The 22,335-nt window shown below is 39.4% G+C and overlaps 1 protein-coding gene across 1 annotated transcript in view; it reads right to left on the reverse strand.

Annotated features, from left to right (window-relative positions):
* KLF8 (KLF transcription factor 8) overlaps nt 1–20,315 on the reverse strand; it is a 153,379-nt gene extending 133,064 nt beyond the window's left edge. The window contains exon 1 of the mRNA XM_090264509.1: nt 20,006–20,315. The gene's annotated coding sequence lies outside the window, so the exon portion shown is untranslated. The remainder of the gene's footprint in view (nt 1–20,005) is intronic.
* Between the last annotated feature and the right edge of the window lie 2,020 nt (nt 20,316–22,335).

Genomic DNA, 22,335 nt, shown 5'->3' on the forward strand with positions numbered 1-22,335 from the left:
ACCAAGAAGACAGATAACCCAATTAAAAAATGGGTAAAGGACCTGAACAAACACTTCTCCAAAGAAGACATACAGAGAGCCCATAGACATATGAAAGAATGCTCAACATCACTAGCCATCAGAGAGATGCAAATATAAACCACAATGAGATACCACCTCACACCAGTTACAATGGCCATCATTAACAAATCAACAAACAACTTGTGCTGGCGAGGATGCGGATAAAAGGGAACCCTGGTGCACTGCTGGTGGGAATGCAGACTGGTGCAGCTGCTACGTAAAACAGTATGGAATTATCTCAAACAACTAAAAATGGAACTGCCTTTTGAACTAACAATTCTATTGCTAGGATTATATCCAAAAAATCCTGAAACACCAATTCAAAGAACCTATGCACCCCGATGTTCATAGCAGCACTATTTACAATAGCCAAGTGCTGGAAACAACCTCAGGTGCCCATCTGTAGATGAGTGGATCAAAAAACTGTGGTACATTTACACAATGGAAATCTATGTAGCAGAAAGAAAGAAGGAACTCCTACCATTTACAACAACATGAATGGAACTAGAGAGAATTATGCTTAGCGAAATAAGCCAAGCAACTGAAGAAAAATATCTTATGCTATCACCTATTACAGTAGACTAATGAACAACACAAACAAATAAGCAAAATTGAACCAGAAGGCATAAGCCTATGATCTCATTACCTGAGTGATTGTAAGTATAGGCCTCACTTAATCCTGTCTGCATCGCTGCCTCCTGAGACTCAACGGTTTGGTTGAATTAAGTGGCTGGGTTGGTGAAGAATGGGGTGGTCTGTGGGCTTCATTTTAAAACTGGTTTCTCTTTTCTATTCTAATGGCTACGACAGAAATGGCCCAGAGGTCTGAGAGGGGCAAAACCTAAAATATTTTCCTTAGACCAAACTAAGTATAATGGGTAAAAGGGTTTTGGACAGGTGAGACATGCCTGGCACACCTTCCTCCAAAGAAGCCCTTTTTTTCCCCTAATGTGGGACATTGAAAAATTAATACCTGCCTTTTGTCATCTAGTGGTTATGGATTGAATGATGTCTTTTAACCCTGTTGCCAAATCTGTTGCCCCCAGAATAGAACAAGGATGCCAGCCTGTTAATCAAGCATGCTGTTGTTCAGGGACAGCCGACCGACCTGGAGTCTGCACGATCCTTCCCCATGTGGGAAGGCCACCCTCCCCTCCACGCCCCCACTCTTATTAGGGATTTCTGAACCCAAGGGGAGGTAGGACGATGACCATATCCAGCTCGAAGCAGCTAGAGGAGCTCAAGACCTTCGCCCATTATCCTTCATAAGATTATAAAGGATCTTAAGTCTGAGAGGGAGGGATTGTTATTTTTTATTGTTAAAATAATTACTTAATTATTTTTTTTAAAAGAATAATATAGGAAAAGGTTAAGCCAGAGAACTTGTATGTACGACCCATGGGCATGAACTGGGGTGGGGGGATTGCTTGGGGAGGGGTGTTGGAACTACTGTAACAATATAATCAATAAAATATACTTTTAAAAAAAGTTGGCAAAGAACCTGAATAGACACTTGTCCAAGGAGGACATGTAGATGGCCCAAAGACATATGAAAACTGCTCAACATCACTAGCCATTAGAGATGCAAATTAAAACCACAATGAGATATCACCTCACAACTGTCACAAGGGCTATAATTAATAAATCAACAGAAAAGAGAGATCCAAGATGGCAGAGGAGTACAAGGAAGCCACACTAACCTCCTCCCAGGACCAATATGGAATTACAACTAAATTGTGGAGAAATCATCTGGAATAACCAACTGAACAATAGCTGAAGAGAAGCCCTTTAACCATGGACAGACAGGAGAAACCACTTCATCACAACGTGACTGGTATGGAGTGCAAAGGAGACATGAGAGAGCTGGCTGGGCTCCCATGGGAGGCAGCAGATGGTACAGAGGAAAATTTCATCAGCCAGGGGTTCCCCCTAAAAAGTGTAGGGTCTAAATCCTGAACTGGGCATCCCAGCCTACAGCATCAGAGCTGAAAGTAAACCAGATAACATCCAGCCACAAAAAGTGAAAAGCAGCAGGGGTTTTTGCCAGCCTGAGAGAGACAGCTGGAATTACAGAGAGCTTCTTACAGGGCTAACACACAAAATTTCATTGGCATCCATATACACTAAGTTCCAACAGAGGGAGGGCAGAGTGGACTAGGTGATGCTTGAGAAGAGTTTGGGAAAGGTGGCTTTGGGGAGAGAACTGAGCAAGCAGCCTACAGGATCCCCATGCTGAGTGATACGCTATATGGAAGGAGCCATCTCGCTCAGGTAGACCACTCCCCCACAAGTGGCATCAGCCTGAAGGGAAGCAATAACCCCACCTGCAAGAATTACTCTTGCCCCACCCTGTGGTGCTTAAGCCTGACTGCTGATTACAGACTGACAAGATTAACAACTGAAGGAAACAGCTACAGACTGTGGATCACTGGTAGTCCTGAACAGGCTGCCTACACCCGGACTGGGACACCATCTGATACACCAGGGTTGGATCAAGAAAGATGAAACAGTGGTAAACACTAGATTCTACTGAGACAAATTCTACTGTGGTCTTCTTCATGATTTGCATTATTTTTTCTCCTGCAGAACTTTTTAACATTCATTTCTTGTCCTTCAGGTTTGTGCAAATGAAGTCACTAGTTTATATATTATAGTTTATTTTGAATCTCATATCTTGCTCTTCCCTTCTCTTACTCCATTTTAGTTTCTTATTTCCTCATTTTATTTTGGTTTTAAATTTTATCTTCTCCCTTGCTATGATTTGTTTCCATTCTGCACTCTTACTATTTATCCCCTCCCCAGCCTCTCAAAACCATTTTTGTTGTCATTAGTCATATCACATTCTTTTTTCTATTCTTAAAATACACTTATTCTCTCTCCACCTTGACCAATTTTGCTCATTGGCTGTGGATATGGTCTTTGTTTTTAGACTTCTGCAATTTTATTCATAGATCTGCACTATTGTGGTATTTCAAATCTCAAATCTTATCATTCTCCTCTCCTACTCCATTTTTACATTCCTCATGCCCTTTCTTTTTTTCATTTTAAATTTGAACTTTTCCCTGTCTTAGCCTGGTTTTCATTCCTCACTTTCAGAATTCCTTCTCCCTCTATCATTTCAAAATCACTTCCCTTTTCTCTAGACATCTCTTAAGCTTTTCTTTCCTTCTTTTTTTCCCTTAGTCCCATCCCACCTATATTAATCTTTGCTCATTGGTTGTCAATAGCGCTGTGGTGAATCTTTTTCTCTAATTTGGTTCCTATTTTTTCTTTTTCTTCTTCTATTTATGTTTTTGTTCTTTTTCTCCCTATTATATATTTTATAAATTCTGTTTAAACCTAATACTATATGCTTCCCTTCTCTTACTTCATTCCACCTTCTTCCCCTTTTTGTATTTATGATGTAAATTTTACTTTCTCTCATTGCCTTGTCTCTATTCCCTAATCATATTGCTCCTCACTCTCCCATCTCAAAAATAATTTGTATTTCAGTCAGTCATCGCTTATCTGATTTTCCTTGCTTATAATAGTCTTAATATCTTTACATCTTTCTAATAATACTGGCTCATTTGTTGTTGAGAGTGTCATTGTTGTTGGGGGTTATTTTTGTGGGTATGGGTTTCTTTCCTGGGTTGTTTGGTTTTGTTTTGGCAGCACCTCTATAACAGTACACAAGATGTGGTGGGCGGAGTGATTCTCAGTCAGCTAGCCAAAGAGAAGGACCCACCAAAGAGTGACCCCAAACCAACCAAAACCCAATTATAACCAGACAGCTCACATAAATGGCATAAAGGGCATCCCAAGAGCATCAAGTTCAGGAGATCAAGGAGACTGCATGTACTACTGAATCCCACGGGTCTCCTACCACAGAAGGTCACACTTTGAAGACAGGGAGTCAAAGGAGATCAATCTAAGAATCAGAAACAAACAAGAAGTCACCTAAAATGGAGAGACAAAGAAACAAGTGAAAGAAAAGGAGGAATCCCCAGAAAGAGTACTAAATGAAATAGAGACAAGCAAACTATCAGACACTGAGCTTAAAATAATGCTTATAAGGAAGCTCAATGAGCTCAGTGAGCTCAATGAGAACTACAAAGAACTCCAGGAAAGCTAAAAGGAGTTTATTATGAACTACAACATCATGAAAAAGGACATAGAAACTATCAATAAGAGCCAGGAGGAAATGAAGAATAAATACACTTTCTGAGTTGAAGAAGACAGTAGAAGGAAATAAAAGCAGATCAGATAAAACAGAAGATCAGATCAGTGAGCTGGAGGACAAAGTAGAAAAAAAATTCCCAGACAGTGCAACAAGATGAATAAAGCCTAAAAAAGAATGAAGAGTGTTTAAGAGAGCTGCAGGACAACATGAAACATAATAATATCTGTATCATAGGGATACCAGGAGAAGAAGGGGAGCAAGGGAGAGAAAACCTGCTTGAAAAAGTTATCAAAGAAAACTCCCTGACTTGATGAGAAAAAAAGCCACACAAGTCCAGGAAGCACAGAGGGTCCCAATGATGATGAACCAAAAAAGGCTCACTCCAAGACACATCATAATTAAAATGGCAAATTCAAAGACAAAGAGAAAATCCTACAGGCAGCAAGAGAAAAACAGCAAATAACATACAAGGGGCTATGATAAGGCTATCTAGCAGGTTTCTCAACAGAAACATTACAAGCAAAAAGGCAATGGCAAAAACATATTTCAAACAATGAAAAAAAAAAAAAGACCTACAACCAAGACTACTCTTCCCAGCAAGGCTTTCATTCAAACTGGAAGGTGAAATAAGGAGTTTCCCAGACAAAAGAAGTCTAAAAGGATACACCTCCACCAAAGCAGTACTGCAGGACATGTTAAATATACTGCTTTAAGAAGATGGAGAGAGAGGGGGAGAGGGAGAGGAGCACAGGTACAAAGGGAAAAATGACAATAAATAAGTACCTATTAATAATAGCTTTAAATGTAAATGGATTAAATGCTCCAATCAAAAGGCACAGGGTAGCTGAATGGACAAGAAAACATGACACACAATATGCTGTCTACAAGAGTCCCACCTCAGGAAAAACAATCTATACAGACTGAAAGTGAAGGGATAGAAAACATATTTGAAACAAACGAACATGAAAAAAAGCTGGAGTTGCAATACTTAGACAAAATAGATTTCAAAACAAAGGCCATAAAAAGAGACAAAGATGGACATTTCATAATACTGAAGGCAACAATCCACAAGAAGACATAACCCTGGCAAACATATAACACCCAACATAGGAGCACCCACATATATAAGAATAATCTTGGAGTACTTCAAGAAGGATATCAACAGCAACACTCTCATAATAGGGGACTTTAACATCCTTATGTCAACAATGGACAGATCTTCCAAGCAAAGAAATACAAAGGATATCGTGGCACTGAACAATACTCTGGATCAAATGAACTTAATTGATGTATAGAGAAACTTTCACTCCAAAGGAGCAAAATATACATTCTTTTCAAATGCACATGGAACATTTTCAAAGATAGACCACATGGTAGGACACAAAACAAGCCTTGACAAATTCAAGAAATTTGAAATTATATCAAGCATCTTCTCAGATCACAATGGCTTGAAACTAGAAAACAACCTCAAGGAAAAAATTCAAAGACATTCAAATTCATGGAGAATGAATAACATGCTATTAAATAATGAATGGGTTAACAATGAGGTCAAGGAATAAATCAAAGAGTTTCTGGAAATAAATGAAAATGAACACACAACAGCCCAAAATCTATGGGACACAGTGAACACAGTCCTGAGAGAGATGTTCAGAGCAATACAGGCCTGCATAAAAGATAGGAAAACTTCAAATAAACAACCTAACCCTACATCTACAAGAACTAGAGGAATAACAGCAAACAAAGCCCAGAACGAGTACAAGGAGGGAAATAATCAATATCAGAGCAGAATTAAATGACATAGAGACTAAAACAACAATTCAAAGGATCGATAAATCCAGGAGCTGGTTCTTTGGGAAAAAAAAATAGACAAGCCTTTAACCAACTCATAAAAGGGGGGGGGGATAAATAAATTCAGAAATGAAAGAACAGGAGCAATCACAACCAATACCACAGGAAAGTGAAGGATTGTAAGAAATTACTACGAATAATGATGTGACAAGAAATTTGACAACCTGGATGAAATAAACAAATTTCTGGAAACATAAAACCTTCCAAACTGAATCAAGAAGCAGAAAGCCTGAGTAAACTGATAACAACTAGTGAAACTGAAGCAGTAATCAGAGAACCCTGGGCATACAAAAGCCCCAGACTGGATAGCTTTACAGGCAAATTTTACAAAACATTTATGGAAGAACTAACTCCTATCCTCCTCAAACAACTCCAAAAAATTCAAGAAGGGGGAAGACTCCCAAACTCTTTCTATAAGGCCAGTATTATCCTAATTCCAAAACCAGGTCAAGACACAACAAAGAAAGAAAACTATAAGCCAATATTGCTGATGAACATAGATGCTAAAATCCTCAACAAAATTTTAGCCAACTGGATCCAGCAACACATTAAAAAGATCATACGCCACCATCAAGTAAGATTCATCCCAGAGATGCAAAGATGGTTTAATATTCCCAAATCAATAAACGTAATACACCACATAAACAAAATGAAAGACAAAAATTACATGATCATATCAATAGATGCTGAAAAAGCATTTGATAATGTACAACACCCATTTATGATGAAAACACTCAGCAAAATTGGAATAGAGGGAGCATACCTCAACATAATAAAGGCCATATACAAGAAACCTGCCGCCAACATCATACTCAACTGGCAAAACTAAAAGCTTTCCCTCTAAGATCAGGAACAAGACAAGGGTGTTCATTCTCTCCACTTCTATTCAATATAGTTTTAGAAGTTCTAGCCACAGAGATCAGATAAGAAAAAGAAATGAAAAGCATCCAAATTAGAAAGGAGGAAGTAAAACTGTTATTGTTTGCAGATGACATGATAGTGTACAGAGAAAACCCCATAGACTCCATGAAAAAACTACTCAACCTAATAAATGAATTTGGCAAACTAGTGGAATACAAAGTCAATATTCAGAAATTAAAGGCATTTTTGTACACCAACAATGAAACATCAGAGATAGAATCTAGAAAAAACAATGCCATTTACTGTAGCAACAAGAAAAATAAAGTGCCTAAGAATAAACTTAACCAGGGAGGTAAAAGATGTGTACTCAGAAAACTACAGAACACCAAAGAAAGAAATTAGGAAGATCCATATAAATGGAAGCATATAGCATGTCCATAGACTGGAAGAATTAACATAATTAAAATGTCCATACTATCCAAAGCAACTTATAGATTCAATGCAACCTCTATTAAAATACCAGTAACATATTTCACAGATCTAGAACAAATTTTTCAAAAATTTTTATGGCACCAAAACCAACCCTGAATAGCCTCAGCAATATTGAGAAAGAAGAAAAAAGTAGGAGGAATCATAATATCTGATAAACTATATTACAAGGCCATGGTGATCAAAACAGTCTGCTACTGGCCAAAAACAGATATAGAGACCAATGGAACAGAATAGAGAGCCTAGAAATAAAAACAGATCTCTATGGTAAATTAATATTTGACAACGGGGGAAGAAGCATAAAAAATGAAGTAAAAATAGCCTCTTCAGTAAACTGTGTTGGGAGAACTGGACAAGGACATGCAAAAAATGAAACCAGACCACAAACTTACATCATACACCAAAATAAACTCAAGATGGACAAAAGACTTAAATGTAAGCCATGACACCATAAAAGTCCTAGAGAAAAACATAGGTAGTAATGTTTCAGATATCCCACGTAGCAATATTTTCACCAAAAATCTCCTAGGGCAAGGGAAATAAAGGAAAGAATAAACAAATGGGACTACATCAAATCAAAAAGTTTATGCTCCTCTAAAGAAAACATCAGTAAGATGAAAAGGGAATCAACTGTATGGGAGAACATAATTGCCAATGATACCTCAAACAAGGATTTCATCTCCAAAGTATATAAAGAACTCATATGACTCAACACCAGTAAGACAAACAATCCAATTAAAAAATGTGCAAAGAACCTGAATAGACACTTCTCCAAGGAGGACATATGAATTGCCTACAGACATTTGAAAAAATGCTCAACATCATTAGCCATTAAAGAGATGCAAATTAAAACCACAATGAGATACCACCTACCACTGTTCAGAATGTCCATCATTAACAAATCGACAAAAAATAGTGCTGGCAAAAATGTGAAGAAAAGGGACACCCAGTGCACTGTTGGTGGCAATGCAGACTGGTGCAGCCACTCTGGAAAACAGTATGGAATTTCCTCAAAAAACTAAAAATGGAACGGCCTTTTGATCCAGCACTTCTACTGTTGGGGTTATACCTGAAGAATCCTGAAACACCAATTTAAAAGAACCTATGTACTCCTATGTTCATTGCGGCGCTAGTTACAATAGCCAAGTACTGGAAACAGCCTAACTGTCCATGAGTTCAATGAGTGGATAAAAAACTGTGGTACATTTACACAATTTAATACTACACAGCATAAAAAAGGAATTCCTATCTCCTGTGACAGCATGGATGGAACCAGAGACTATTATGCTAAGTTAAATAAGCCAGTTGGTGTAAAACAAATACTGTGTGATCTCACTTATAAGAAGAATCTAATGAACAAAATAACTGATGAGCAAAATAGAACCAGAGGCATAGAATCTTGGAATATACTGACAGCTGTAAGAGGAGAGGGGGGAGGTGGGGACTGACTGAAAGAAGGTGAAGGAATTAGTAAAAAAATATATCTGAAGGACCCATGGAGATGGACAACAGCGTGGGGACTGACTATGGAAATGGGAGGGGCTGGGTGGAGGGGGCCAAAGGCAAAAAGTGGGACAACTGCAATAGCATAAACAATAAAATATTTTTAAAAGAAAAAATAAATAAAAACTAAGGTGACTGAAAAAAAAGAATTTAGAACAGTGTCATGTAGCAATTGCTCAATAAATGGTAACTTTTTTTGTCGTTTGCAATAAATACTGTCTTAACCTGCCAAGTGAAGGATTTAAGGGAAGCAGAGGGAGGATCCACAGTAACAGACCCATACTAACTTTATTGCAACTTTAACTTCAACAAAGAGGAAAGCCAGAGCAAACCAATGTCTGTTCAGATTCCAAATATCCTAAGTGAATTTCTCTTTCTAAGAAGTTTCCTGGCTTTGGCTCTGAGTTCTTCCCTCTTTGCACTGAGGAGTGTAGGCGATTACCCTAGCAATAAGCAACTTGTCGCTTGAGGAAGTTAGGGTAATTCTGTTCTGTTTATAAAAGGCAAAGCAAATGCCAGAAAAGGTTGCAGGTCTGGGGCAGAGATTGAATTCCTTTGGAATGAATCCATCCCATGATCTTGAGAAAGGATAGTTTCAGCCAGGACAGCTTACTTTAGCACTATGCGGAGTGGGGTAAGCTTCCCTCTCAACACCCTCTGGGACTAGCAATCCCTGCACCCCAAAGCTCTGGGCTGAGAGTGGAATCCTTCAATATCGACTGCTATTTTTGTAAGGAGTATCAGGAAGAGAACTTTGAAATCATAGAAAAAATCATTGAAAAAGGAAGTATCCAAAGCCTCAGCTGGGAACCACAAAACTAGGAAAGCTCCTTGAGTCAAGGGGATTCAAGAAACAAAAACACAATAAATCCTTGTCATCCTGTCCAATTCTAAAGCTCAGGCATTACATTTATGAATGAAACTTTTGCTAATTCTTCTGTCCTGAGTACATCAACCATTAGCTTCTCTCCTCTACATCTCCCTCCCCTCTTTTCATACAGGGTTGTTAACTCTCTAAGAATGCACTAAGCAGGGCTTATTCAGTAAACCTATAGGTCGTTATAATGGTTGGTACAGTGATTTTAAGTTACTGGAGAAAGGAAGCCCTGTGGGATTCAAAATGTTAAAAGAAAGTCAGAGTGAGGTGTTCTGGCAATTTTGACCTCAAATAGATTTGTAATAGGAACAGTGGGGGCATACTGAACCCTACACACTCCCAAAATAACAGGACTAAACCTGGCAAGATCAGATAGACCAAGCCTACAGAAGGTTGAAAGAGCTCCAAGAGAACACAAGGAGCTACCTACCACAAAGTGAGCAGAACCAAAATAATGCTTGGTACAAGGGATACATTTGGAAGTGTCTGCTCTACCATAATGATCCCCTTGTAACTCCTATCCGATTTACAAATATGTGCCCCTAGTTTTTATTATGTAACCCTAGACTCCTGGCCAAAGTTCATTTATCTAGGGGTAGGCAACTAACTCAAGCCAAGTAGATCAGTGCCAATTCCCTGTGACTTGGTAATTGGTACTGAGAGCCAGCCAATACCTTTCTATGTGACTGAACTGCAACATATGGACTCAGAAGATAAAGGAGCTATCTCTTGCCAACCCCATGCTCTAATCTTCTAAGAGAAAAAATAAGCTGATATGCAGAGGGAAGCAGATATGAGACATAGGGAAAAAAACAGCCTGGGTTCCCAACAACTTCGCATTTCCAAAACCCAATTCATTCCCAAGATCCAGTAACATTCCTCTTGTGCTTACACTAGCTCCAGCTGGCTTCACCTTTTGCAACTAAAGAAATGAATAAATATGATGTCTAAAGGGGTAGCTGCTGCTGGATTCCTGGTGACTGTTATCATGCAGCAGTACAGGCCCAGTGATGCAAAATATCTCAAGTTTTTCAAGAAACCTGCAAACTTTTATTTTACATAAAATACTTCATGTTTTATACTCTTGTAATGAAATCAAATTTTGGAAAATGTTGTTCAATATAAAGTGTATCTGCGGCCTAAATGTGGTTTGTGGGCCCTTGAATTATGACCTCAACAAGCTTTCTGTCTCACCTGCTGCTTCCTTAACTTCTTAAATCTTTCATCTATTACTATATTTTTATATGTATCCATTTGTACACTGCATTACACTGATATTTAGGACCAGAGTTAGTGAGTCAACTTAATTCTTTTTGGTTTTGCTGACTAGCTAGCTAAACATGTTATAATTATTAAAAATGTGTATTGTGAAGCCAAACTATCAGGTCAAAATCAAGTCCTGCCAGTTAGCAGAATTTTCTGTTTCCTTACAGGTATGGTTATAGACTTGAAGTGCTGTACTTTCTCCATTTACCAAATGGAAATAATAAATTCAGTGCTTAGAGTACTACCTGTCACATTTATTATTGTTATTGTTGTTATATTGTTATTTTTGTTATATTATTATTATTATTAATTGGTTGAATACCTGACAAGCAGCCATATTTATTATTCTGGACAGCTAGAAAGTACAGGTCTCGCCTTTTTCCCCTGATCTGCAATCACTCTTGGGGTTCAGTGAGTGCTCAGGTTTGTGTCTACCTTCTGGCCCCAGAAAATTTTCTGGTTTCTGTTGACTGACACAGTGCTAAAGATGTCTCTAGTGTCTCTATTTAGCACTAGAAGCAGCTGTTTATGTAATTCCTAAGGTTTTTAAAAGTAAAGAATGACTTTTAGGGAAAGTATTCCTAATACTGTTTCTATAAAAAAGAAACTCCTTTATTTGTGGTTGTATCTTGATTCTGCTTACTTTTCTAGTCTTTTTTCCTGCCACTGACCCAGAACATCTTTATACTCCAGCCATAATGAAACACTCACTATTTCCTAAATACACCATTTCTCTGGAACCTCCATTCATTTACACATTATGTTACTTCCATTTACAGTGTCCTTATTTTCTATACTTGCCTACCTTGAAAACTTCTATTTATTCTTCAAGACTCAAACATCACCTATTCTAGCAACTCTTTTCTGACTCCTTCACCCCCAATGTCACCTACATCTTTCCTGCTCATATTAATGATTTGCTTACTTGTCAATTTCCCAACTCTTCCCTCCTTGAGTTTATTCAGCCTCCCTGTAAGCTTCAGTGTCCTTATTAACAAAATAAGTATAACCCTATTATGAATTTAAATGAGAAATATGAAAAGGGCTCAACGTGGTCCCTGGCAAATAGTACGTGTCTTATATTTTTGTATTCCCAGCGTGTAGCACAAAGCTGGCCACATAGAGGGTTCCCGGGGCATGTATGTTGAATAAGCAAATAATATTAATGAATGAATGTTGCTTCCCCTTTCAAAACTATCTGCATTATATATGTAGGAATGGTTAATATATAGCCAGGTTTAAATAAGCCAAAGCTGCATATCACAATCTGCTATGGCCGAAAAGCACTGTAAACTCCTCTGAATATTTTCTGCTCTACTACTATGCCACCACTGACCAGCAAAAGTGCCCCCATTTCAGGGACCTGTTAGAAAGACAACTTTCTAAGGAACAAAATACATGCCATCTCAGCATCAGGTAATATTAGCTAGATAATAACATTCTTTAAGACCTAGCTGTTTCCCTGAGACACTATAGAGGAAGAATATTGATCTTGCTGCTTCTCCAGCAGCTGATTTTGCCCCACCTATATTACCACCAAAAGTAGAGTTATTATCTAATCTCATCTCTTTCCCAACCCTATTCCATCCCTCTCTAGGCCCACATTATATTGTTGTTCATTACCTGTCTTTAGTTATATGATTCTTCCTGATTAGAATGTCCTTTCTGCTCCACTATGGACACCCAAATCCTATGCATATTTCAAGGTACTGCTAGGCTTCACAGAGAAAATGACACTTGAATTGGATATCATGATATGTACAAGAGCTTACCAAAAAGAGAAGGGTGGAGTAGAAGGAAAGGTGGAGGAGGGGTAGTACATGTTGTAAAAAGGAGAAAGACATTTCTAGAACAAAGACATGGTATTTGTGAAAGACCATGGCATGTTCAATTACTACCAGTTAGTTTAATGTGGTTCCTGTGATGAGGAAAAGTCACAGGCAGTAAACACAAAAGCTAGGTTGAGGACAAACGATTAAGTGTCTTACTAAAAGGCAGGGATTTAATACTGTAAGTGATGGGGAGTCTTTGAAGGATTCTGTACATAGAACTGGAAAAATAAAAACATGTATTTTAGAAATATCCTAATATGTAGACTAGTTTGGACTCTATATTAGTCTGTTCATGGTGCTATCAGTACTAAAAACTGGATGGCTTAAACAACAGAAATTATCGTTTCACAGCTTTGAAGGATAGAAGTCTAAAATCAAGGTGTCGGCAAGATTAGTTCCTTCTGAAGGCTATGAGGGAAGGATCTGTTCTAGGCCTCCCTCCTTGGTTTGCAGATGGCTATCTTTTCCCTGTGTCCTTCATATCATCTTCCATCCATGTGAATCTGTCTCTGTGTCCACATTTCCCCTTTTTATAAGGATATCGTCGGCAGCCGTCCGTCTCGAGAGACGATGGTGTAGCTTCTTAAGAGTCTATCTGCACCGCCAAGAATGGCCGTGCAGTCCGACTCGGGAGTGACACGGTATCTGTCTCCTCCCGTGTTGAATCGACATCTTGCGATGACGCTGGAGTGTCCTCTCCAGTGAAGCTGAAGCTACAGAGCCTGGGCAGGGTGATATGGAGGGTCTGCTGTTGCCCATGCAGCAGACCCCCCCTCTCTTCGCAGCTGAAGGGTCCAAGGGAAAGACGGAGTCAATACAGCTTGGCTTCAGGTGCGCCGCAGGAGTTGCCGGTGTTGACTACAACGTCAAACCGCCTTAGGGACTCCGGCTCCGGATTTTCTGTCGGGGTTTACTCCCTTAGCCTTTCCCCTGAAGAGGTATGCCGCAAGGCAGCGGAGGTTTTTTGGAGTCAGAGTTTTCCTTCTCTGATGTGCCCTGACTGGAAGATCGAACCAGCGACACTTAGCTCGCAGGCCGACGCTCAATCCACTGAGCCAAACCAGCCAGGGATATTTATAAGGATATATACCAGTCATATTGAGTTAGGGTCTTTCCTAATGACCCTATTTATACTCGAATACCCCCATAAACACTCTGTCTCTACAATCACCTTCTGTGGTACCAGGAATTAGGACTCCAACATATTTTGAAGGACATAATTCAGCCCATAATAAAGGTCATAGAGATTGAAGACAGATAAAACAACAGTAAAAGGAGTTATTTTAACACGCCAGATAAAATATGATGAAAAATTAAGCAAAGCAACAATAAGTAGGGATGGAGAGAATACAAAGATTCAAGAAGCAAAATCTAGAAGGGAAAAAAAAAAGGAAGAATCATAGATGATTCTAGGCTTTATTTTTTGGTTGGTTATGTGATTGTTGATCAGGGATAAAAATGGGAATGCAGGGCTTGATGATGAATTCAGTTTTAGGCATACTAAGTATGACATGTCAAGTTAAGATATGCAGTTAACAGATGAATAGGTGAGTCCAGGCTCAGGAAAAACATTCAGCTTAGAGATGTAGATTTGTCATACAGGCATTCAAATGGCAGTTGAAACTCTTAAGTGGGTGAGATAATCTGAATAAGGATTATAGAGTGACAAGAAAAAAGAATGAAAAGAGCAGTCCCAGAGGTAGGTGGTAATACAAGATATTGTTGTGAAAGACAAGAAATGGAAGGTTTTAAAGAAAAAAGGAATGCACGAGTGGAGACCAAAAAAGAACCCTGAATTAATCTTCTTGAGGGTGGGCTCCTTGTAATACAGGCTTCCCCAGATAGGTGTGTTCTATGAGCCCATCTGTATCATTGTACCAGCTGGCATTGCTGTGAAAGCTTTGTATTTAGCTTCAGTGAATTTTTTAAATTTCTTTTTTAGTTTTCCTATTACAGTTGTCCCAATTTTTCCCCATTGCTCTCCACAGCCCCCCTTCCCACTCCAGCAGTCAATCCCCAACCTGTTGTCCATGTCCATGGGTCACTTATACTAGTTCCTTGACTAGACCCTTCCCCTTCTTTCCCATCTCCTCCCCTTCCCTACTCCCCTCTGATCACTATCAGTCTGTTCCTTGTTTCCATGCCTCTGGTTCTATTTTGCTCCTTTGTTCATTTTTTTCATTAGGTTCCTGTATTAGGTGAGATCATAAGGTATTTGTCTCTTGCTGCCTGGCTTATCTCACTTAGCATAGTAGTCTCCAGTTCCATCCATGCTGTCGTGAATTTTTTTTAAGACTCAACACATTTGCCCATTTCATGATGGGTGATTTACAAGTGTACCTGCCCACACCATGCTAATTGTTTAGCAGTTTTTTTTTTTTTTTTACCAAACAAACAAACAAACAAAACAAAACAAAAAAAATGACATTACCCCCATGCCCAACTTCCCCTATTCACTCAATGTCACCCCAAGCGACTTCCGTCCCCATGAAAAAAGTCCTCAAAGGGAAACATTTTGCTCACGTGAAAGAGGTGAAACAAAAAACGGCAGAAGCACTAAGAGGCATCAAAATTGTCAAGTTCAATAACTGTTCTGAGCAGTCGAGAAAATGTCCCAATAGGCATATAATGTTAAATGGAGAGTACTTTGAAGGTGACTAAAGTTTAAACATGTAATAATAAATATACAATTTTTAATAAATAAATTCTGAGGTTTATTTGGGTCCCCCCTCGTACAACAGCCTCAAATGTAGTAGAACATCAAGTATGTTAAAAACCTAAAGAGAGAGCACTGGACATAACATTTAGGAGATCTTTAGGTAACTTTGCAAAAGTGGTTTCAGTAACAATCTAAATGGAAACAGCAGAAAAATAGGGTGGTAATATGAGTGAGTATTGTTAAAGAAAGACAGAAATTGTTAAATTTAGACCAGGGAAAGAATGTGTCTGCATGCTGAAGAATAGTCAATATAGCATCATAATTAAGGTATAGGCTTTGTAGACTTGGGTTCAAAATGAGTTCTGCCATTTACTAGTTGTGAAAACTTGGGCAAGTTGCTTGATTTTTCTGTGCCCCAATTTTCCTAAGTGAAAAATGGGGGAAATAATAGTATTTACTACATAGGATTGTTGTATTATATGAATCGATACATGTGAAGTGCTCAATAGAGGGCTTGGCACAGAGTAGGTCTTCAATAAATGTTAACTATATTAGGCAGGGATAGTTGAATGGGCAAGAAAACCAAAGAAGTAAAAGAAATTGAAGACAGAAAAGAAGGAAGCTGATGGAACAACTTCTTAGAAGGTATAGGAAAGAATGGATACTCTTCAACTTACTAGCTGTGTGACTTTTGGGAAGGTGCTTTACTTTTCTGTGCCTCAGTCTCCTTTCTATAAAATGGAGATGATAATAGTGCCTCACAATAATCTTGTGAGGATTAAATAAAATGATACCTGAAAACTACTTCCTCACTGGGAAGAACTCAGGGAGAAGGATAGTGAATAGCTTAGAAAAAATCATGTGTTCCAACAACACTGAAAGTTAAATAAAAAAAGTTTCATGTGAAAAATGTTCACAAATTCATGATAAAAGTAAAACAGTGCTACAAAATGTTGTGATTTTTCTTTACTAGTTTAAACATTCTTCTAGTGCTAAGAAGTTTATTGTGATTTTTTATTAAAGTGCATTGAAAAGATGTTTTATATTTAAGTAGTTTCAAATGTGTTTGAATCCTTTTTCAGATAATTATGTTATAAAACAATAGTATAAAATTAAATTGTATTAGGTGACATAACTTCAGCAATAAGCTTACTAAGCTTTTTCTTTGAAGGAATATTCTATACAAAGCATAAAAACATAAACCATATTGATTGTGTTAAAATGAACAACTGAAGCCCTGGCTGGTGTGGCTCAGTGGATTGAGTGTCAGCCTGCAAACCCAAAGGTTTCCCATTTAATTCCTCATCAGGGTACATGCCTGGGTTGTGGGCCAGGTCCCAAGTTGGAGGAACCAATTGATGCTTCTCTCCTTCTCTCTCCCTCCCTTCTCCTCTCTCTAAAAATAAATAAATAAAATACTTTTTAAATGAACAACTGAATATTCATCCTCCCTACTAGAGTAAAATTTTAAGTAAAATAATCATTGATTATTTCCTTTGAAAATGGCTTCCTATCTTACTCAGAATAAAAAACAAAATATAAGTTCCTGTATGATCAGGCCCTCTCTGTCTCTCTAACCACATGTCCTACCACTCTCTACCTCTCCACTCCAGTAATGCTGGCCTTCTTACTGTTCCTTGAACATACCAAGCCTTTGCACATTCTATGTCCTGTGTCTAGAACACCATCCCCTCAGATATTCTCACAGCTGACTCTCTCACTTCATTCAGATATATTTTTAAATATCACTATATCAGAGAAGTGTTCTTTAACTGCCCTATATTAAATATATCTCCCCAATCCCAAGTGCCTTATATTTTTTCCTCCCACCTATCTCTACCCAACAAATACCTTTATTGTTACTGGCTTTCCCCTTTACCAACACACCCTCATTAGAATATAATCTCCAAGAGGGAAGGAGGCTTTGTTTTGTTCATTGCTAAAATTCCAGTCTGTGAAGTAATGGCACGGAACAGAGTTTTACTAAGTATTTGTTGAATGGATTAATGAATATCATAACACCATATACTTTTTTTGATATCTTTATCACAACTCCTTATTCTTGAAGGCTATGAAGGAACTGAGACCAAAGTAAATGTATGGGCAAGCTGTTTCAGTCCAGGCAAGAACAGCCTAGTCCATCAGATACAGGTATTTGAGAAGGGAACTTGGGGGTCAAAAGTACGTCTATTTCCACTCTCTACTACAGAAAGAGAGCACAAAGTGTCTTTTTTACAACTATCCCTCATGAAACCCTTTTGTCTGTAAGTAGATAAAAATTCTCCACAATCCCAGAAAACAGAATGAATGACAGCAAACAATTTAAATTGCTCTGGGGGAGCCACTCGAAGACCTTGGAAAAGGATTTCTATTGCTTGCTTGTGGTACTTGTTAGTGGGTTCACAAACCTTTCATTGTCCTAGGAAGAAAATAACCGTATTTCAGGAATGGAATTTTATGACAGCTAAGAACTGCCTAGTTTCCATGTCCTACAACTAAAAACTGTCCCAAAGAAAAATAAACCAGCACAAACACAAAGACAATCAAATGTTAAAATGGAATCATAGTTGTTTCTAACATATTCCATATATACCAACTGCAGGAGGCTGGCTATGGTACCAATACATTGTTCCTTCTCCACCTTCCACACAAAGGTGTGGATAACAAGTTCAGTGGGTATAACATATACAAGTGGTTCTAGCTTGGCTCTGAGACAATAGTTCTCCCACTGATGAAAGTAATCAGAGGGGTTACAGTTAAATTATGTTTCCTTTATTTTTAGGAGCCCATAGGCCAGTGACTTAAAGGAGAAATAACCCTAAGTGAGGCTTTCTTCTTTATCTGAATCCAGAGGACTCAGTGATATGGCCATTCAGAATAAGGTCACTTTGAGGTTTGGATACCCAATTGAGGAGAGAGGGGATGGAGGGAAAGTGCTTTAGTTAAATGTTGCCTAGGAACCTAGAACTAACACATGCCCTTAATGAGAGTTGGCACTGGGGATGCAATGAAACCCAACACATTAAGGAAGGGAGGGGCTCTGCAACAGCTGAACTGGTAAATTGTAGAACACTGGGATCTGTGGCATTCCATTGATCAAATAGAAACTAACGGAGTGAAATACTAGACCTAAAACCTCAAACAACACGTTTTCATTTCTTTGACCTGTGGGTTATCATTAGTCTCCACCCAGTCCTGCCACCCTCCCTAAACAGAAAGATGAGAGAAAAACATGAAAGAGATGTCACTGGTCCATCTGAGGCCTTCTAACAAGTCTCGACCACACCAGTTCTTTTATTTAACATCAGAAGGGAACTGGTGAAACCCTCCTCCCCAACACAATCTTCCTGATGGCACATGGACATGGGAATAGCAGATCATCCAAAGCAGCCTTAGCTTCCCTACTGAAGCATAATGCCCTTTTCCTTTTGCATGCCATTTTGACTTGAGTTCCTATCTCTTCCAGCTGGATCTCCCAGACACTTTGGCTTGGGCATATGGATGCCTGGTACTAAAAGAAAGACAATAAACGGAAACCATTGAAACTTTGATGTGATGGATGCTTGGTAAAAACTCGAATCAAATTCAACATTTATCTTTATATCCTAAGAAGAAACCTTGGTCATCAATCTGTTAAGAATGAAGTCAGTGACACACCGCTCAGCATGGTCTTAACATATTAATAGACACTGCTCAGCAGTGGGATCAGCAATAAGCAATGAATTTAGCATTCAAATAACTTAGCATACAAATAAGTATTTGTAGAATGAATGAATTTTTTCAAGTCATCTGCACTGCTATGGCACCTCTTTGGAAACAATTTTTTTTTCCATTCAGCTAAAACTGCTAATTGACTGCAGTTAACTAATGTGCAACTTGAGGGTGTTCATTCTGAGAATCAACTGCATATTAGAATCGAGTTTGGAGGTTGATAAGGAGAAAAAGCTATCCTCTCCATAAATTCCCCCAACACCTATAGTGTCATAGTAAGGGGAGTCAATGTTGTCCTTTCTCGAAATTTAATTTCCAGTATAGATTTCCCTCAGTTGAACTAGTGCACTGTCACTTTAAGAAGCTAGGCAAGATGGAGCCCTCCCAACTCACAGCTAGGGGCTTTAAGCAACCTGATAAGGATGCTGGAGTATGACAAAAAGAAAGAACGCTACGATGGGGTAAGTCGAGGCTCTAATGACCTGAGGGGAAATCGAGTCTCTAACCATACAACCACCAAACTCTGATCGAGCCTATTCCGTGGATGGCAGCTCCCCTAGCGCCACCCCTCCTCCCCTTTCCCTCCCTTTCTTACCCCACCCTGCTCCACCCTCCGGATCTTCCTTGAAAGAGTCTCTTTCTATAAGGTGGCTCCTTCGCTGCCCAGCGGAGACCCCATTGATGGGGGTAAAAGGGGGGAGGGGAGAAGGTGGGTAGGCAAAATTAAAGAGACTTACTTTCGGGTTCTGCGCCTCCGAAGGCATCCTCTCCTCCCAGCCTGGGGCCAGGGCCAACGGACGGGGCGGGGCTGGGGTTGAGCTGACGGACTCCGGATCCTCACTCCCTAGTACTACAGACCTAGTTCAGTGGAGAGTTAGAGGGAATGGGCACCGACAAGGGCCGGTGTATACTCGATTTCAATTATCTCCAAAGGAGACAGAAGGGTTTGAGAGAGCTGACCGTGGGTAAGAGTAGAGGTGAGCTCTAAAACCCTCCTTTCCCCACCTTTCTGGCTAGCTTTCTCCGCCCGGCATTAGCGATATCAGGGGCAATGGTTTTCTTTTTTCTTCCTTTTGGTTTCTCCCAGCTGCCGGTCCCAGACCCCACCCAGCGGCTCCACCCCATCCACTGCTACACATTCTGTCAATCATCAGCCCCTTTAAAGCTGCATCGCACAAGTTGGGTTTTCGTCCGTCTTTGGCGGGCTGACAGAATCACAGGGCTCCTGGCCTTTACAACAATGCTTCCGACCTTTTGCTGAGTTTAGGAAGCTGAGGTTAGTTGCTCATGGAGGCTTCCCCTCCCCCTCTGCCCCGAGGCTTTCACAGTCTGCTCCACCCAAAGTCCTTCCGGGCTGGCCAGGCCACGCCATACCCAGCTCCATCTCCTTTCTTTACTTTGTTTCTGGTAGAATGTGGTTCCGTAGGCTGCCAGATAGACAGGAAAGTTTCTGCAGCGTCCTGTCTGGCGCCGCCCACTTCCTTACAGTTTCTGGACTAAAGCGACTAAGCAGATCCCCTCTCAATGGGGCCTGTCGGTTTGGCCTGACCTTGTATATTCAGTCTTTTCTATCTCTCATATGTATTAAGTCTCCACATTTCAGAACAGAATAGGGGGAGAGAAGGTGGGCGTTTCCAGAAATGTGGTTCATGCCTCTAACTCACCCAAAACAACAGTCCCACACCACCACCTCCTTCCATAAGTAGGCAGAAAAGGACCTGACGTCCCATCCACAATTAGTGGAACTCCAGAATGAGCCACCAGAAATCATATTGAATACCACTCTCCATTTCAATTAATGGCAACGCCTGGTTGCTTAGGGCAAAAATCATTGAGCTATTCTTGATTCCCTCATTTTCTCTCTTATCTCACACTCAATTCTTAAAGAAATCCTGTTGACTCTATCATAAAAATACATCCAGAATCTGACTAATCCTCATCATTTCCACTAATACCACCCTGGCCCCAGCCACCATCTTGAGATCCTGCCCCTGTCTACCCCTCTGACTTGATTTCTAAAAACTGTGTTGAAAAAAAATAAAAATAAAAATAAACCTTGTTCACTCTCCACTAGCCACACTGATCTCCTTTTTATTCAATGTGCTAAGGTCTGTCTGACCTCAGGGACTTTGCACTTCCTTTTATTTCTATCTCTTTCTACCCATGGCAGGTTCCAATATCATTCTGATCTCGGGAAAGCTTTCCCTGACCACCCAGATTAAAGTAACTCCCAGGTCCCAGGCAACCTCTGAGACTTTATCCCATTTTGTTTTTATCATAGCACTAATTACAATCTAAAACAATCTCATATGTGTGTTTGCTTCTGTGGTAAAGTATCTCTCCCTTTAGAGTATAAGCTCAGTAAGGGCAGGGACTTCATCTGTTTGTTCTCTGCTCTAAACTCAGCACATACTGAACACTGGCTGCCATATAGTAGGGGCTCAATTGATATTTGTTGAAAGAATGATAGAAGGTGATATCTTCTGGGATGTATCTGGGTGTTATAACTTTTTAAAACAACACTCAAATAAAAAATGAAGACAACAAAAGAGACACACCTGTTATGAACCACTTTCCCCATCTAGTGTCCCTTAGAACATCCATCTGGGTACCATGCCTATGAGCTGAATTAGCAATGGTATTTGCAGCAGTGGCAATATACTTTTATATTAGCCTTTAGGATTTGCAATTGATTGCTGGTGGTTGACTTAAGTGTCCTTAGTTTTGTCAAGTCAGTGCTAAGGAGCATAGTTCTTGAGGGCCTGGTCATCTAAACTAACAGCCTCTTTGTCTCTAGATGTGTTTCTTACTTTGGAGTCAGAATATCTGTACAATATATGCTCTCTCATGCCCCCAAAGATGTATTAACTAATTTTATTCTCACAACCTCCCTATGAAGTAGTTATTATTATTATCCTCATTTTACAGGTGAGAAAACAAAAGCCTAAGAAGATAGTGACTTGCCAAAAATCGCACCATTAGGAAATGGTAACACTCCAGATATATACACCTTCCCACTACATTGTAACCCTCTGGTTAGTCATGATATTGGGAATAGCAGACACCC

This window comes from Furipterus horrens, unplaced genomic scaffold, assembly GCF_987537825.1.
Source record: "Furipterus horrens unplaced genomic scaffold, mFurHor1.1.pri manual_scaffold_17, whole genome shotgun sequence".
Lineage (NCBI taxonomy): Eukaryota > Metazoa > Chordata > Mammalia > Chiroptera > Furipteridae > Furipterus > Furipterus horrens.